The following is a 12,348-nucleotide window of genomic DNA, read 5'->3' as shown; positions in this document are numbered from 1 at the left end:
TGCTATTCTATCTCCCAGTGAAATTACTGATATACCTCTTGGAGAACTAGCTATAATTTTTATTTTACCTTCATAATCGGGATCAATTACCCCAGGACTTATCGTAAGTCCTTTTAGTGTAGAAGAACTGCATCCCAGTAATAAGCCTACTGTTCCTTGGGGAAGAGGTCCTTTTACTCCTGTGGGAATGATTTGAACTCCCATCTCTGGAGTTAGTACTGCTCTGGCGGAGGCACAGATGTCCAATCCTGCGCTCCCTCTAGTTTGTCTGATGAGGGATTTAATGGATAATGTGTCCTGATGGTGTTGCTGGGTTCCTCCATTGCCCCGTATATTTGTGGTTGTGGGCCCCGGAGCATTGGGCCCCCCAGTCCATTTTTTGGCAATGGAGCCTGATGCCTTTCTCCACAATATTGTGGGTAAACACTTGGTCCTTGTCCATTTTTTGATAACAGAATACCCTCTATGGTGGTTTGAGAATGGCATTCATTAGCCCAATGTCTCCCTCTATGGCATTGTGGGCAAATACCCAGTATTCTATTCCTTTGATACCTAGCTTTGTTAAACCCTCCTCCTATGGGGCAACTCCTTTTAAAATGTCCTGTTTGTTCACAATTGTAGCATGTTTTTGGCCTGGCATCTAAAGCCTGTTGTACCTCAGCTGCCAAGACTTGCCCTTGTTCATTAATGTCTCTACATAATTTAATATATGTGTTTAAATCTTCATGTCTCCATGGTCTAATGACCTCTCTGCAGTAACGATTTGCTTGGTCATAAGCCGGTTGTTTCATTAATGGCATTGCTTGTTCTGTATCCCCCCAAATTCTGGCAGATGTTTGAATAAGCCTATCTACAAATTCAGCGTAAGGTTCATTAGTTCCTTGTATTACCTTAGATAATTGTCCTTGTAAATCTCCATGCCCCTGTAAAGTTTTCCATGCCCTAACTGCATCTACAGCAATTTGTGCGTATACACCAGTATCATATTCAATTTGTTGCTGTTGACCCTCATAAGGTCCCTTTCCTAACAACATATCTAGATTTCTTTGAGGGTAACCGGCTGCTGCATTTCGCCTAGCTGTCTCCATGCAAAATTCCTCATTGGCAACCTTCCATAACAAATATTGTCCTCCATTTAGCACAGATCGACACATGTTAGCCCAATCTGCTGGCGTCATGTCCAAGTTGGTAATGGATTCGACCATGCTTACAGTGAAGGGTGCTTGCGGACCATAGGTTGTTACAGCCTCCTTTAATTGCTTCACTGTTTTGAAATCTAAAGCAAGGTGAATTCGTTGCCCTCCTGCCTGCTCAAGTATAGGGCATGCTAATCTTTGAGGTCCTGCCTCAGGATTCTGTCTATCAACTACGGGGGTTGAGGGCCATTCAGCTGTCTCTATAAATAGAGCTGTTGGTTGAATTATGCCCTCTGGTGATAGAACGGAGTTAGTAGCAGCCTCCTGTTGTAGCTCCCCCTGCCATGGTTGTTTTTCCTCTAAGCTTTCTTCCTTTAAATTTTCCTCTCACTAGCTCGAGAGACCTTCTCTTTTGCTTGACCTAACATGTTTTCTACCATAGTCTGGACCTCTAACAATTTACTTAACAGTCTTTCTTTTCTTTTTTTTTTTTTTTTTACTAATTTCTAATCTAATATAAAGGTAATGCCACCCAATAAGATAACATAAAACAAAACTGAAACAGAATGAAACAAAAACTGAACAAAAAATCGTTGTATCAATTTTCTCTTTCTCAGGGCAGAACAACTTCAAACCTTGAGCCTACCATTTTTCCCAGTTTGCCTGAGAAAGTTCTAGGGATAGACAGCTTGAAACAAAAACAAAATAAATCAAAGCAAGAACACATTGTTTCTTGAAATGGTCACCCATTCTCTCGCCTTCCCTCAGGGGCGAGCAATTTTACTTACCTCTGAGCTTCAGGCGTTCCCCGTTTGGGCCACCAATTGCCGCAGTCTGGCTGGGCACAAAAATCATGAGCCACTCAAACAGGAACAAATTTTATTTTTGAAACTCCCACCAATGCCCTGTATGCTCTCGGCCGACACACACACACACACACAAACACACACACGCAGCATTCTCCCAGACACACACCAACAGGAAATCCCTCCTCCGGAATTCCCCCCTACCGCACTTCCCCAACCAATGGGAACTCTCCAGGAGTCCCTCAGCAGGCCGAGGTGGACAGCAAGGGTCTAATATCCATTTGAATGCAGATCTTAACATAATCATATCATCTCAATGGCTTGCTGGAGTCACCTTTCAACCAAAAATGCCATGCATCATTACTACTTGGCTATGGCTCTTAGCAATATTGTGTCCAACTACCTAAAAAATAAATATTAAAAAAAAATTTTTTTAAATATTTATTTTTTAGTTTTCAGCGGACACAACAACATCTTTGTTTGTATGTGGTGCTGAGGATTGAACCTGGGCCGCACGCATGCAAGTCGAGCGCGCTACCGCTTGAGCCACATCCCTAGCCCCATAAAAAATAAATATTTAAAATGTTAAAAAAAGTGATTGGTTGGGCCATACATATCCATCTTTCCAAGATCACCCATAATCTTAGGCTGAGAGGGTGGGGCATTCTTTTGGTCTGGGAACTATAAGCTGCCAGTGCGCATTCTATAAGCGGAACTATAAGAGGTCCAGCACTGCCCAGAACCCTGGGGACCCATGGGGACCACGGTTCCATCTCCTTGTGGCTGCAGTCTTGACTTTCCCTGCGTGCTGAAAGAAGAGACAGCCCAGGCCTGGTCATTTCGCACCACCTTGGTACCACAACACCCAGCTTTGCTTGGAAGAAGGGTTATCTCCCAGGGTCACTGCATTCCCCCCCAATCAAAGGCAGTGCCCTTTGTCTCGGGGGTTGGTGGAGGCTTCTAAAAATCGCTTAAGAGCCACCACGATCAGTCCCAGGATTCTCTATGGCCGAGGGCCGCTAAGGCTCATCAACGGTCCCGCCCCACCAAGAGTTAATCCAATCAGAGCAAAACATTCAAGCTCCTTTCCCGGTTTGATGTCGCCATTTCCGGTTAATTCCCGGAAGTTCTGCCTTGGAGCCAAATTTGAAGCAAGCCGAGACCCTGGGGCGCTGCCACGAAGTTGGGCCTGTTTCAGTTTCCTTGGCTACCTGGGCCGCTTGAGTCCAGCCATCATGCCTCTCCGTGCCCTGTGCACTATCTGCTCAGACTTCTTCGACCACTCCCGCGACGTGGCGGCCATCCACGGTGGACACACCTTCCACCTTCAGTGCCTAATTCAGTGGTTTGAGACAGCAACAAGTCGGACTTGCCCACAATGCAGAATCCAGGTTGGCAAAAGAACCATTATCAATAAGCTCTTCTTTGACCTTGCCCAGGAGGAGGAGAGTGGCTTGGATGCAGAATTCTTAAAGAATGAACTGGATAATATCAGAGCCCAGCTTTCCCAGAAAGAAAGAGAAACGGGACAGCCAGGTTATTATTGACACTCTGCGAGACACTCTGGAAGAGCGCAACACCACTGTGGAATCTCTGCAAAAGGCCTTAGGCAAGGCTGAGATGCTATGCTCTACACTCAAAAAGCAGATGAAGTTCTTGGAGCAGCAACAAGATGAGAATAAACAAGCACAGGAGGAAGCCCACCGACTCAGGAGCAAGATGAAGACCATGGAGCAGATTGAGATCCTACTCCAGAGTCAGCGGCCTGAGGTGGAGGAAATGATTCGAGACATGGGTGTGGGACAATCAGCGGTGAAGCAACTGGCTATGTATTGTGTGTCTCTCAAGAAAGAGTATGAGAATCTAAGAGGCCCGGAAGGCCTCGGGGGAGTTGGCTAACAAGCTGAGGAAGGACTTGGTCTCCTCCAAAAGCAAGTTGCAGACAGTCTACTCTGAATTGGATCAGGCCAAGTTGGAGCTGAGAGTGGCCCAAAAGGACTTACAGAATGCTGAAAAGGAAATCACGAGCCTGAAAAAGAAGCTAATGATGTTGCAGGAAACCTTGAACCTGCCACCAGTGGCCAGTGAGACTGTCAACTGCCTGGTTTTAGAGAGCCCAGCTCCTGTGGAGATGCTGGACCTGAAGCTCCGCAGGCCATCATTCGGTGATGATGTTGACCTCGATGCTTCCTTCAATGTGGATACCCCCCAGACCCAGCCCTCCAACTCCTAGCATGGCCACTCCAAAAGGCTATGCCTTGAGAAGGCACACTCTCCTGTTCAGGACATTCTCAAGAAGATGCCCAGAGGTCCCAAGCAGAAGTCCCAGCTCTCTTTGGCTGGCCAGCACTGTGCAAGAGAGCCAGATGAGGACCTGGCTGGTGCCTTCCCTGTCTTTATCCGGAATGCTGTTCTGGGACAGAAACAGCCAAAGAGGGCCATAGCAGAGTCCTGTCGCAGCACAGATGTGGTAAGAACAGGTTTTGATGGCCTTGGAGGCCGGACAAAATTCATACAGCCTACTAACACAGCCATGATTCACCCACTACCTGTTAAGCCCAAGACGAAGGCTAAGCAGAGAGTGAGGGTGAGGACTATAAACCCTTCCTCCCAGGCCATGTTGGATACCTTCCTGTGGCAATGAGAACAGTGAATCTAAGCAGTGGCCAGACATGTCTCCAACTATAAGATTGGCCAGTAGTGTTTGGAGGGATGGCCTCTCTTCCAGGACGATCCCTGAGAACAAAGGCAGAAAAGCAGATGAATAGTAGAGTGACAGAGATTGTGCACTTCCTTTGTCCACCTTGCCCTGTTCTGTCACATAGAGCTGACACTGCCAGCTTACTGTTTCCATCAGCAAGTGCCTGCTCCTGGTTGCAGCCTCTTGTTTAGAGCCACAATCTAATGTGGCCAGGTTCTTTCTGATCCTGGAAACCAGGATCACTTGTTGACTGTATGCATAAAAGTGCTTGAGATTTTCTCAGCCTGAGTCTGAGCTTCTGCCTGCCTCCCTCACTGCTGGGCATGGCCTGATCCGGGCATGGCCTGGTCTAAGCACGGTGTGGGGTAGGGAATGGGGAATGATGGAGTGGGGAGGACAGGGAAAGATTTACATGTAAATTAAAAAATAATTTTTTTTCTGGCAAAAAAAAAAAAAAAGAGAAAGAATGCAGTGATACCCTTTCTCAAACTAAAAAAAAAGGACTGGAGATGTAGGTCAGTGGTAAAGCACCCCTGGGTTCAATCCCCATACCAAAATAATAATAGTAGTAATAATAATAATAATATATTAATGACTTATTATTTTTAGCTCTTGAGTCCCTTCTGTGTTCCACTCCCCTTCCAATGTCCCTTCCTAAACAACACTAGCACAGGAGACTTGTGTTTGACAGTCCTGGGAAGCCAGACTCAGGATTCAGGGAAGGGAAGGAAAGGGAAGGATCATAGCAAAGCAGCACACACAAAAGATTCTTTTCACTATTTGAATGTTTCATCTCTCACTTTTACTTTTTTTTTTTTTTTTTTTTTTTTTTTTAGTAGTACGGGAGATTGAACCCAGGGCCTTGTGCATATGAGACAAGCACTCTACCAACTGAGCTATATCCCCAGCCCTTCACTATACTCTTTACTTTTGAGGAGGTCTTTTAAAATATTTTCTCCACCCTTCAGGGAACTGAAAATCCTTGGGTGCTTTAGTACTGAGGCACATCCCCAGCCCTTTTTATTTTTTATTTTATTTTATTTTTTTTATTATTTTTTTTATTGGTTGTTCACAACATTACAAAGCTCATGACATATCATATTTCATACATTAGATTGAAGTGGGTTATGAACTCCCAGTTTTACCCCAAATGCAGATTGCAGAATCACGTTTATTTTTTATTTTGAGACTGAGTTTTACTAAGTTGTTGGAGTTGGCCTTGAATTTGTGATTCTATTATCTGAGTGCAGCCTCCCCCTCTCCCCCCCAAGTTGCTAAGATTACAGGCATATGCCACCATGCCTGGTCCTTAGAAGATCTTGACCTGTAATTCTGAAACAATATCTTACATCTTTACCCTGACATGCTTCCATCAGATGCTCTTAACATTTGGTCTAGAAGCAACTGTGGGACAGATGATGCAACCTCTGTTGCTAGGACATCAGGACTGTGGCCAAAAAAAAAAAAAAAAAAAAAAAATGGGGGGAGGTGTACAAGGGATTGAATTCAGAGGCACTCGGCCACTGAGTAAAATTCCTAGCTCTGTTTTGTATTTTATTTAGAGACAGGGTTTCACTGAGTTGCTTAGTGCCTTGCTTTTATTGAGGCTGGCCTTGAACTCTCATCCTCCTGGGATTACAGGCATGCACCACTGCTCCCAGGGGCCAAAAAGTTTTCACAGCATACTTAGAGCCTGGCCAGACTTAAGCTTTGGCTAGACATTTAGGTTATTCTGTGCTGAATTTTCTCTCCCCAGCTCCCAAATCTGCAGGACTCTAAACTTTTACAATGCTTATACTTCTTTTCTTGTTCAGCTTGGGAAAGGAAGTAAAGTAATTGGAGAAATGAACCAATTGGAAATTATTTTTCCATGCTGGGCATAAAACCAAGGGCCTATCACATACCAGAGAAGTCCTGCACTACGGAGCTAAGGCCCCAGTCCTCCTCCCCCTCTTTCTTTTTGAGACAGTCTTGCTAATTTGTTCAGGCTGGTCTCAAACTTGTCATCTTCCTCCCTCAGCCTCCCAAGTAGCTGGGATTACCAGTGTGCCCAGTTCAACTGGAAATCTTTTTTTTTTTTAATCACAATACTGAAATAATTTGCAGAATTCTCTTGAGTTCAGCTGGATATGATGGTGCACACCTGTAATCTCAGCAACTCACAGGATCAGATTACAAGTTTAAGGCCAGCCTCAGCAACTTATTGAAGCCCTAAACAATTATTATTATTATTATTATTATTTTATTATTATTTTGGAGTACTAGTGATTGAACCCAGGGCCTTGTGCATGTAAGGCAAGCACTCTACCAACTGTTCTGTATCCCCAGCCCAGCCCTAAACAATTTAGTGAGACTTCGTTTCAAAATTTAAAAAAAAAAAAAGGCTGGGGACATGTGCTTAGTGGTGAAGTTTCCCTGGGTTCAATCCCTAGTACCAAAAAAAAAAAAAAAAAAAAAAAAGAATTCTCTTGTGTTCTTCAATGATCACAGAGCAAATATCCTACTTGAGTAAATCATAATTATTGGCTGAATTTTTACAAAAAGTCATTTTGCAATTGTATAAATAAATTTTTTTGATAGGAGAATTTTAAAAATAATTCTTACCATTCTCATCAATGACTTATGAATTACACTGCATGAATTTGAATAAATCATAAACCTTGGTTCATGACTGTCATTAGTAGTCCATGTCTGGCATCTTTTATAGATTTGTAATTAATTTAATTTGCAGTATAATGAATATTCACAAACCCTCCACTGCTTCAAAACAAAGCTAATATGAACATTCTTCTACATGTTTTCCTGAAGACATGTGCATGCCTCTTTTTTTTTTTTTTTGATACGAGATTGAACCCTATTTTGTATTTTATTTAGAGACAGGGTCTCACTGAATTACTAAGCACTTCCATTGCTGAGGCTGGCTTTGAACTCACGATCCTCCTGCCTCAGACTCCCAAGCTGCTGGGATTACAGGCATGAGCCACCACGGCCAATTTCTTGTCATTGGATTGTTCATTAATATTTGCCACCACTTTTTTAAAAAAAATTTTTAGTTGCAGGTGGACACAATACCTTTATTTTGTTTTATTTATATGTGATGCTGAGGATCAAACCCAGAGCCTCACATGTGCTAGGTAAGCACACTACCTCTGAACCACAACCCCAGCCCCTTGCCACCACTTTTTAAACATTTTATTCTATATCAATTATTTTCTGGCAGTATTGGGTATTGAAACCTGGAGCACTCTATCCCTGATCTATATTCCCAGAAGCCACTACCCTTTTTTAAAATATTGAGACAGGGTCCTAATAGGTTGCCCAAACTGGCCTTGAACTTGTGATTCACCTGCCTCACCTCCTGAGCAGATGGAATTACCAGATATGTGCCAGCATGCCCTGCAATAGCACTTTTTTTTTCTTTTAATCTTTTCTTTTGTTACATAAAGATGAGAGGAGGCCATTTTTTTTTTTTTTTTTTTTTTTGTACTAGGCTCCTGCATTGGGTCCCAGTAGACTAGACTAAAAATAAAACTAGACTGCCTGGGTGTGATGATGCACACCTGTAATCCCAGGGACTTGGGAGGCTGAGGCAGGAGAATTTCAAGTTTGAGGACAACTTCAGCAATTTTAGCAAGACCTTGTCTCAAAAATAAAGGGGCTGAAGATGTAACTCAGTGATCAAGCACCCCCGAGTTTAATCCCCAGCACCAAAAAAAAAGAAAAACTACTGAATTACTCATGTTAAAGTTCCATGTCGCCAAACCAAAATTGTTTCTTGCCGCAGTCTGGCTGGGCACAAAATCACGAGCCACTCAAGCAGGAACAAACTTTATTTCCAAAACTCCCGCGAACGCCATGCATGCGGCCTTCTCCTGGGACACACCACACCAACCAGAAATCCCTCCTCCGGAAATCCCTCCTACCGCACTTCCCCAACCAATGGGAACTCTCCAGGAGTCCCCGGGAGAGCTCCAAAGTAGCAGGCTGAGGTGGACAGCAGGGGTCTAATATCCAATTGAATGCACATCTTAACATAATCATTATCATCTCAATGGCTTGCTGGCGTCATCTTTCAACCAAAAATGCCATGCTTCATTCCTACTCGGCTATGGCTCTTGGCAGTTTTTATCTGAGTTACCTAGAAATCTGGAGAAAAGAACAGTCAAAACAGTCACATTTCCCAAACAGGCCAGTTTCATTTGGAATGATGATGAAGTTACTTCTGCTTTAATACACCCCTCCACACCCTAGATAACTTCAAAGTAACCTGATGTTAATCAATCATTTATTTTTCTGTAGCTCTATGTTCCTGCCCTACAAGGAAAGTACCTTTGAAGCAACCAATCCATTCTTTGTTCTTGCTTCTGTTTTCTTTAGCCTTTCTTTATGAAATCAACATTCTCTCCTTGGCTCATCAGAATGTTTATTTGTTTGTTTTTTTATTGGAGATGGGTCTCTTTCTGTTGCCTAGGCTGGTCTCAAACTCTTGGGCTCAAATGATCCTCCTGCTTCAGCCTCCCCAATAGGTCAAACTAAGGCCTGTACCACTGAACCTAGCTGTCAGAACACTTATTTAACCTTTTTTTTTTTTTTTTTGTATAGGGTGCTTAACCACTGAGCCACATTCCCAGCTCTTTTTATTTTATTATTTATTTATTTATTTATTTATTTATTTATTTTGTTTTCCTTGGTTACACATGACAATACAATGATCTTGACATATCATACATTTGAATCAGATGGGTCATAATTTCTCATTTTTCTGAGTATACAGTTTGCAGAATCATATTGGTCATTCAGTCACATATATACACACAGTAATAATAATGTCTGTTTCATTTTACTATCCTTCCTATTTCCCTAACCCCTCCCCTCCCCTCCCATCACTTCTCTCTACCTAATCTGGGTAATGCTATTCTTTTTTTTTTTTCCTCACATCTTCATACATGTATTTTGTATAACAAACAATGAGGGTCTCCTTCCACCATCTATGCAATTCCTTTTCTCCCTCCCTTTCCCTCCCACCCCTCTTCCCTATGTAGAGGTAATCTTCTTCCCATGCTCTTCCTCTCTTCCCCTTATATCAGAGAAGACATTTGGCATTTGTTTTTTGGGATTGGCTAATTTCATTTAGCATAATCTGCTCTAATGCCATCCATTTCCCTGCAATGCTATGATCTTATTATTTTTTAGTCCTGAGTAATATTCCATTGTGTATATATGTCACTTTTTTTTTTTTTATCCATTCATTGATTGAAGGGTATTTCACTCCAGTAAGAATGGCAGCCATGATGAAGATAAACAACAACAAGTTCTGGCGAGGATGTGGGGGGAAAAGGTACACTCATATATTGCTGGTGGGACTGCAAATTGGTGCAGCCAATTTGGAAAGCAGTATGGAGATTCCTTGGAAAGCTGGAAATGGAACCACCATTTGACACAGCTATTCCTCTTCTCGGACTATACCCAAAGGATCTAAAAACAGCATACTACAGAGACACAGCCACATCAATGTTTATAGCAGCACAATTCACAATAGCTAGACTGTGGACCCAGATCTTTTTGTATTTTATTTTGAGACAAGGTCTCCCTAAGTTATTTAGGGCCTCACTGAATTGCTGAGTTTGGCTTTGAATTTGTGATCCTCCTGCCTCAGCCTCCTGAGCCCCTGGAATTACAGTTGTGTCTCACTGCACCCAGAATAAGTGGCTCGAACCATTTATTCTATTTTATGGAATGAAGTGTTGCCAGTTTCTAGAATAGAAAATAAAGCCAATTAAGAGCCAGGAGTGGTGGCTCATACCTGTAATCCCAGTGATTTGGGAGGCTAAGGCCGGAGGATCCTAAATTCAAGTCCAGCCTGTGCAAAGTATCAAGACCTGATCTCAAAATTAAAGAAAATAAATAAAGAAAGAAGAAGAGTTAGGGGGTGTAACTCAGTGGTAAAGTTCATGTATTCAATCCCCAGTACCAGGATAAATAAATAAATAAAGTCGACTAAGATCTTTGAGTTGTAATTTTGTTCTTTGACAGGTCCCATAATACTGCCTTATCCTGGAAGGCATGCCTTTCCCCAAATTCCAAAATCCAATGCATCCTGAAGACCAAAATTGTTTATATTATTCACTCAGAGACAAAACCGATCCTAAACCGTCATGGGACTATTCATAGTCCTTCTTTATCCTGTTTAGTGTGAATATTCATAAGATTCATTGGAGTCTTATGAATATGTTTGATTTGAGATATTTCTTCAGACCCTGGTCTATCATGTATAGACACCATATTAGCTTTTTAAAACCCAGAAAGGGGTGGGGTGTAGCTCAGTGGTAGAGTGCTTATTACCTAGCATGCATGAGGCCCTGGGTTTGATTATCAGCACTGCAAAAGATACATACTTGAGACAAAGTCCAGGAAATTTTGATTTCTGACATACACAGGACTCAGAAAAAGAAGGAGAGGGAGAAATAGCAGAAACCTAGCCCTTGGATTCAGATGAACCTGGGTGTAGTTTACACTTCACTTAACTGCTTGAAACTTCAGTTGTTGCTGTTTATCTCTAAAAAAAAGAATCAAAATAGCTACCAGACAATGTTGTGAACATCTTTACTTGTATGACTCACACATCTAAAACTCAGTATAATGGAAACTGAGTTTACCATTCTCTCCTCCCCCCAACCATCTGTTTTGTTTGGTTCTGTGTCAGGACATGGCCCCAACTTACCACCCATTTGCTCAACTCAGAAACCTAAGCATCATCCTTAGTTTATTCCTTATTTCCCAGTCTATTAGCAAGTTCTATTTGTTCCAGGTTCTGAAGATTTCTCAATTATTATTATTTTTGTAATACTGAGCATTGAGCTCAGAAGCCATCTACTTTTGAGCTACAACTTAGCCCCACCCCATTGTAAAAATTTTTTATTTTGAGACAGGGTCTGCCCAAGTTGCCAGGCTGGCTTCAGACTTGGGATTCTCCTGCTTCAGCCTTCCAAGTAGCTGGGATTACAGGCCACCCAGCCTGTATGCAGCCCTCAAAAAAAAAAAAAAAAAAAAGAATATATATATATATATATATATATATATATATATATATATATATTCCCTGACTTTAAATGGCCTTTCTCTGACATATCAGTGTTCCAAATCCCTTAATTCTATGGGATTAGATCCCAACTGTATTCTTGCAGCCCTCAAAAAAAAAAAAAAAAAAAAAAAAAAATATATATATATATATATATATATATATATATATATATATATATATTTTGCAGGGGAAGTACCAGGGATTGAACTCAGGGGCACTCAACCACTGAGCCACCCTGAGCCCTATTTTGTATCTTTTTTAGAGACAGGGTCTCACTGAGTTGCTTAGCACTTCGCTTTTGCTGAGGCTGGCTTTGAACTTGCCTCAGCTTCCCAAGCCACTGCTTGGATTACAGGCATGCAGCACTGTGCCCAGCCAAATATTTTAAATGCACAAATAAATTAATAAAATAGCATATATTAGTTCATGTCCTTGCATAATTCTCAATTCATATTAAACATTCAATATATGAGGGATACCTTTTCCTTTCTCCTATTCTCTCTCTCTTTTGTGGTGCTGGAGATTGAACTCGGGGCCTCATGCATAAAAGGTGACTGTCTACTACTGAGCTACTCCCCCATCACCTCTTCTATTTCTGATTATTTTTCCTATCATGGGCTCCTT

The 12,348-nt window shown here is 42.0% G+C and overlaps 1 pseudogene; it reads left to right on the top strand.

The window, feature by feature from the left end:
• Positions 1 to 3,177: 3,177 nt before the first annotated feature.
• Positions 3,178 to 4,586, top strand: LOC113186307 (E3 ubiquitin-protein ligase TRAIP-like; annotated as a pseudogene).
• The last annotated feature ends 7,762 nt before the right edge of the window (positions 4,587 to 12,348 follow it).

This window comes from Urocitellus parryii, chromosome 5, assembly GCF_045843805.1.
Source record: "Urocitellus parryii isolate mUroPar1 chromosome 5, mUroPar1.hap1, whole genome shotgun sequence".
In the NCBI taxonomy this organism is placed as follows: domain Eukaryota; kingdom Metazoa; phylum Chordata; class Mammalia; order Rodentia; family Sciuridae; genus Urocitellus; species Urocitellus parryii.
The sequence above is the reverse complement of the archived record's forward strand: the minus strand, read 5'-3'. Positions and strand labels throughout refer to the sequence as shown.